This window comes from Dama dama, chromosome 9 (assembly GCF_033118175.1).
Source record: "Dama dama isolate Ldn47 chromosome 9, ASM3311817v1, whole genome shotgun sequence".
Taxonomy (NCBI): Eukaryota; Metazoa; Chordata; class Mammalia; order Artiodactyla; family Cervidae; genus Dama; species Dama dama.
In genome coordinates this window covers 70,261,635-70,268,886 of record NC_083689.1, presented here as the reverse complement: position 1 = coordinate 70,268,886, position 7,252 = coordinate 70,261,635, and positions in this window count along the sequence as shown.

Below are 7,252 nucleotides of genomic sequence, written 5' to 3'. Positions count from 1 at the left end.
GGTTTATTTAAACACTTTCAGAGTCAGTAGCATGAGGAACCATGGAGAGAGGCTAAAACAAGCAGTCATTGACTGAATGGAAAAAATGTGCACCTCAGTGAGAAGCCTCTGGCTGGGAAAAAATGTGGAAAGTCAGCTGGGGTTGAAAGAAATTTGCTGAAAATACTTCCTGGTATGTTTGAGGCAATAGCTATTCATGAAATAGGTGCACAGTCTTTCCAGGTAACCATGCTTTATATTTTGACTCTCTTGACATTACTTTAAGAGAGGGAAAAGGTACCAGTCTTATCACTTGACCACTACAGCCTCTAGATCCCTCCACTGTTAGTTCACACAAATAGAGCGGTTAGTAAAAGCATCCCCTCCCACCCAAGCACTTCGAGAACCACCTGCCCAGGGCAGCCAGCCTTCTGCCTCATCACCCGGTGCCAAGATGAGTGGCAGGGTGGGCCTAATAAGGAAGGAAGGAAGGAAATAATTAGCAGCACACAGGTTACTTCTTTATTTGGCTTGGCTTTCCCCTCTATGTTAAATTAAATAACTTAATGACCAGCAGGCTAAATTCAGATTTAGAAAACTGGGGATGGGTGGCTGGGGCTATGGATCTAGAATCAGGTACAGGGCCTTAGTGTCCCCATCTGGAAAATGGGATGGGACTAGATGACCTTGTACAGATGGTCAGGTTTTAATATTTTGTGGGTTAATGAGACATCCCATCCTCAGCTCCTACCCACCTTTTGAAACCACCACCAGTACCACCGCTGACTTGGGTCTGGCTAGAAAAGATGACAGCAAATACCATACCCCCTAAACCTAATGTCTCAGCTCAGTGAGTATATTCGTGTTTTGCCAGGAGCCATCTACTATCTTTTCCCAAGTATGTTTCTGATCCTTGATCAGATTCAGAAACACTGAAATGAGTAATCACAGTATTTTACAAATAATAATGTCCTCCAGGAGCCTCTAGTAGTAGCTTTCAACCCTAGCTGAACACTGCAATTATCTGGGGAATTTTTATGTTGATTCCTGAGTTCCACCCTTTTAGGAGGTCTCTTGGTAATTGATCTGGGATGTGTGAGCTGGGCATCTGATTTTATTATTCATTTATTTATTTTTAATGCTCCAAGTGGTTGGCGAGAACCATTGCTCTCACTCTGGGGTTCTGAAACTGGGCCCTTCAGACCAGCAACGCGAGCATCTCCTAGAACCTATTAATGACACGCATTCTCCTCCCCACCTCACACCTACTGACTCAGAAACCTGAGAAGAGCCCAGAGGTCTGTGTTTTAATTTGTTTTAAGTTAAGATGTGCCTTAGAATTTGAGAACTATAGCAGCATATAATTTCTAACAGGAAGGTGGAGATTTTAAGGAAACACTCTTCTGTAACCAGGGCCCAGTGATGATTGGCATGGCCACAGAGGTGGGGTGGGGGTGGGGTGTTCGTTTCCAGCAGCCAATGGACAAGGTCCCAGTGGAGTCATCAGCCCTCAGTCAAGCTAGCATTACTTTCTGCTGGATTCTTAGGGTAGCTTCTAAATACACTCACCAGCTTCTCTCCTTTCCTTCTCCAATTTGTCCTCCATGCTGTGGCAGAGGAATCTTCCAAATGCAGATGTGAGATTCCTGTGTCCTATTTTCCACTCAAGGGGACTTAGAGGAAACATCCTTCGGCTCTGCGCCAGGCTGCAGTGGGGGACTCAGAGGCCGGGCAGCTGATAGGGAGGAATGAAGACGTGGGAGTCAAGTGGCCTAGACTGACATGGAATGTTGTGTGTCCACTTACAGGCGCTCACACCACACTTAGTAAATAACATCTTCAAACTGGATGGCCACAAACTGGGACAAGGGAGCTAGTGTGAGATTCAAAGGTCTAGGTGGTGGAGGGTGGAAGTTACAGGATAAAGAATGAAAACATCCAGAATTCTTACACTGAGACTCCTTGATCAGAGCAGGCGGTTGGGGTACTGGCTCCTCTTTCCTTCTCTGGGCCATCAGGATAAATTGGTAGCATCTACAAACAACCCCCTAGTATCCACTGTGTGGGTGGCCCAGAAGAGAGAATCTCTTCCCTCCAGAAGCTTAAAACTTTAAATGAGACAAAGCCCACATAGGAAATGCAATAGGCGGGAACCAGTGTCATGTTTCCCTTTCCACAAGGAAAGACTTTAGTGGAGACAGGGCTCTGACAGTTGTTTTTCCACAGTAGGACCACAGTCAGACCTGGAGGATTTAGAGCAGCCTAATTCTGCAACCTGGACCTTGGCCTTTCTAGGCTAAGTGAAAGAGAGAACATCTCATCCTTAGAAGCATCTGCTGTGTGCCAGGGTCTCTACCACAATGAAACATATACATGACCGTGTGTAAAACAGGTAACTAGTGGGAAGTTGCTCTATAACACAGGGAGATAAACCCTTACTCTGTGACAACCTTACAATCAAGAGGGGACATATGTATACTTACAGCTGATTCACCTTGTTCTGTGGCAGAAACCGACACAACATTGTAAAGCAATTATCCTCCAATTAAAAAATGAAGGCAAGGTCACTGGATCCTCACAGCTGCCCAGTGAAACAGGTCTATTATTCTCCAGAAAACAGAAAAACAGAAAGAGCTGAAAGAATTTGCTCATAGTCCTAGCCTGTGACAGAGCTGGTCTGGAACCAGGCCTGAAGGACTCCATGCTCTAACCACTACCCCGTCCTTCACCATGACATCCCTTGTTTAAGACTTCACACATCTAAAACTGAGGCATTGACTGGAGTTGGTCTGAATTAGATTTTAGTTGATTCAGATCACCAGGGCAACCTGAGTGTTATGATGGTTGTCCAGCACCAACCCCTTTATTAGCTCAGACTTCCCCAGTCCCCATGTTATTTACTCAGAGTCTTTTTGCATTTGTGGAGGAAGCTGCTAGTGGAGAAGCTGGCAGGAACCTTAATGAAGCCAGGTGGGACCCATTGAAATGGGAATGTGTTGAACTAAGTTATGAAGAAATGAAACCAGCTGTCAGCAGGCTTAATGAAAGGTTAACAGGAATCCTGCAGTGGGTGGCTGGGGAGACTCCCTCTCTCTGAAGAAAACAAAAGGTTGAGAAGTGGGTTCTCTGCCTGGAGGCAAGAGCAGGAGGAAGACACTTGTAACCGAAAGGCTGGGTCTAAGATAGAGTTTCATTTAGATTTCTAAACATGTTACGGTCTCAAGAAAAAAAAGAAATAAAGACATGTGAGTTCTCGGCTCTCTGAGCATCAAAGGCCAGCAAAGGGAAGTGTTCCTGAATACGATGAAGCTATCGCTGCCGTGCAGGATCCTGGGGAGCCTCGGAGATGGCTGCTCCCAAAACAGAAGGTGGGCTCACTATCTAACTGTGCTATTCGTGCGTACTTCTACCGTGGTAGCTTTATTCATGTTGCATAAGTCATTGGGGGATGGGGAAGCAGGAAAGACCCTTCATATCCTTTGATTGAACTCCCATTTCTTAGTTGCTGAACCTGAGGCCCAGAGAGGAGGAATGGGTTACCAACTGGGCGATACAGAAAGCCAGTGCTAGAACAGAGAGCTAAACCACAAACTCTAGATTTATCTGTTTGTACTATGTGCTATGCTCACTCATGTCTGACTCTTGCAACCCCATGAACTGTAGCCTGTCAGCCTCCTCTCTATATGGGATTCTCCAGACAAGAATACTAGAGTGGTTTGCCATTTCCTTCTCCAAAGGATCCTCCCGACCCAGGGATCAAACTGTGTCTCCTGAGTCTCCTGCATTAGCAGGCAAATTCTTTACCACTGGGGAGCCCCAGGTGATAGGATAAGAGTATCTATGCCCATATGATAATCTTCTCAGAATTTTCTAATTCCACTTGGATTTGTTTAATTCTTTACTCTTTTGAAGTCACAGTCTTTAAGTTCTTATTGGGCCTGCAACTCAGATTTCTTTCCCTTATGCTTGTCTTTCCCAGCACACACGTGACTCTGTTGGACTCCTTCCTGTTCCCAGAAAGGAGGAGTCGGACACTGAAGTGCAAAGCTTGACTGTTGATTTCTTAAAACTGCTGCCATTAACTAGAGTGACCAATTTGTCCCAGTTTTAAGACTGAAAATTCTGGCATGCAAGAACCTTACCACCTCGGTGTCCAAGAAACTGGGATGGTTGGGCAGCCCAAGTACATAACTAAATTGGAGATCAAAAGCAACACTCCTCTGAGTTCTTTAATATAGTGTCCTTGCACTTGGCTTCACTTCAGGCATTTTTTTTTCTGTGACTTTGCAATTGGACCCAAGGGGAGTTTAATTTTGGAATGGTGGCTCAGACTGTAAAGAATATGCCTGCAAGGATCCTGTGTCAGGAAGATCCCCTGGAGGAGGGAATGGCTCCCCACTCCAGTGTTCTTGCCTGGAGAAGTCCATGGACAGAGCAGCCTGGCAGGCTATAGTCCATGGGGTCTCAAAGAGTTGGACATGACTGAGTGACTAACCCTTTCACTTCCAGCATTGGAATAGACTACTAAATCTATATTCTAGACCCTTGTTCTGCAACATGTGGGCCTCAGACAGCTGTTGTCATCACCTGGGAGCTTGTTCAGAATGCAGAATATCAGTGGCACCCCAGACCTTCAGAATCTGCATTTTAACAAGACCTCTGTGTGATTCACATGCACATTAAAGATTAAGAAATACTTGTCTAAAGCACTGATCTTCAAGCGTGTCTATACACTGGAACTTTGTTGGGAACTTAAAAAATCCTGAAGCTGGATTCCCCTCTTCTCTCCTGGTTTAATTGCCATGGGGGAGACCTGGGCTTCAGGAGTTTTGAAAGCACCTAGGATAATTCTTCTATACAGCCATGTTTGCAAACCACTGGTCTGCAGGGAGGGCAGCTTTGCACCAGAAAGCAGTCTTGCTAATTAATCAGGATAACTCTTGCCCTAAGTTACAAGTTTATGTGGGTCTAGTACCCCCATGTGATTTTGCTCGAAGAAATGATCAATAAAATTTCTCAAGAAGGTCTGAGGAGACAAGATAATGACCTCAATATCCCAATTACTGTGGACAAGGCCCATTAAAGCAATTAAATACCAAGATATAATATTTGGTCTGTGGAAAGTGATAATGAGAAAACAGCAAAGATAAACAGACAAGGAATGTCTGAGGGACAAGGGGATGCTATTTGTCTGTTAAGAGATATCAGAGGCATAATGAGATGGCAGTAAGATGACAAGGGAAATGTGGAGAATGGGTTCAGTGGAAACCTTTGTGTAGAACAAGCAACTTGGTCAAAAGGCAACCCTGTGCCCTCTGACACCTAATTGTGATAGGAGTCCCCATGTATATGTGAATTTGGTGAGAAGAGTACAACAACCAAGCACGCATCTTTGCAGAAGGTCACTGCTAGTTACAAGGAATGGATATCTTAGCAGTGACATCAGGTCCCTGTTGGTCACGAGGAACAGGTAATGGTTTTAGTGCCCTTCTAATATGTGAAGATGCAAGAATCCAAGTTCATAAAAATTTTCCCCTGAAAATATCTAATTATCAGAAGGCCTGTTCTGCCCTTTTCCCCAGAGAACAGAGCGCCTCATTCCTGATCCCCACCCTGAGCTTCCTTTGGATATGTTAAAGATCAGCAGCTGGAGGGGCAGTTACTCAATCCTTGTTGAGCCAGATGGGGAGTGACATTCTTTAGCTGACAATGAGATGTTAGAGTCTTTGTGACTTTCCTTGACTCATCCCTCTTGGTCCCAAGATGGCTGCCACAGCTCTAAAATATCCTTCCACAAAAGCATCCCAAGCAGGAAGGAAGAGGCAGATGGGAAATGGGACTTTCCCCCTAATATGATACTTACTTTTTATCAAAAAGGGAAATATTTCCTAGAATCAACCAGAGGACTTCCCCATGTATTTCACTGCCCATACATTTCATTGGGTCACAGACCCATCCTTTAGCAAGGGGGACTGAGCTGTCTGGGACCAATTTACACCAATTATTACAGGCTGTGCATTCTGCCATTCAGCCAGAACTTAGGATCAGTGTGCATGGAGAAACTGGGAATGTTTGTTGGGTAAACAATCTTGATTTCAACCACATTCATTCATCTAACAAAAAATGTGCTGGATGTCTCCTATGTGCCAAGGGTCCTATCGGGTGCTGGGGTCTAAGAATGAACTAGACAGACCTGTTTCTCATTCCCAGACACTCACAGTCTCTAAAGCCATTTCTGTCTTTATTAGGCTAAGTGCAAAATACAGAGACTTGAATCGCTTCTAATGTACCTGAGCGGCAAAAAGAAGGGAGAGAGGAAAAAGAATTAAAGTTTGGAATTCAGCCTGCACACTTCTTGCAGCAGTGCCTTTGTGAGGCTGCACCATGACAGGCAGCCTAGATTAAGAGTAGGCCTGGTTTTCCAGGATAACATGATTATCAGGCCACCTGGAGCCAGCCAATCAATATGCGCCCAGTAAGGAAAAGGGAACCTATCAGGGGAAAGCTGAAAAGCCCACGAAAGCCCAAGTTTGAAAAAAGCCCGCGAAGATTTCAGCCAATAAGATTACTTTGCAAACATGTAACCAATCTGCTTAAGCCAGCTACCAACTGCTTATGCACACCTTATAAATTGGGTAACAGCTCAGGCTCAGCACTTTCTGACCCTGCACCACTGTGTTGGTTGCAGCAGTGAGCCCTGACTCGAGTCAGCAATAAACTTCCCTTTTTTTGTGAGTTGCATTGTCTTGGAAGCCTTCTCTCTTCCTGCTCGGGGATTCGGACATCGGGCATAACATTTGGGGGCTTGTCTGGGATCCCTTGACCGGGGAAGGAGAACACTTTCAGAACAGAGGAGAAGGATAAATAATAGCACCGGTGCCCGGGCAGTTCAGGAAAGTCCAGTGTAAATCCGAGGCCATGCTGAGAAGCAGGAAGGTATCTGGCGCAGGAGAAAGCTTTCTATAAAAGAGGAACCGATTGGACGTTCCAGCCGGCACAAGACTGAGGCCAGCGAGCACGCTGGAAGGCAGCCAGCTCTGCGGGAAGGAGAGTTCCTCTCCTGATCCCGAGTCTGGTGAGCAGTGGACACCATTCGGTAAGGTAAACCTTGTACCGGGGGGCAAGAAAATTCAGGGGGCCCAAAAACCCAGCGCTGTGTCATTAGCCGATGTTTATCTGTCCGTGTGTTTGTCTTTGGCTCTCCGTGTTTGTGTGTGTGCCGGCATTGTCTCTGGTCTCCCTTTTCTGGAAGCCCAGGGAAAAGTCCTGTAAC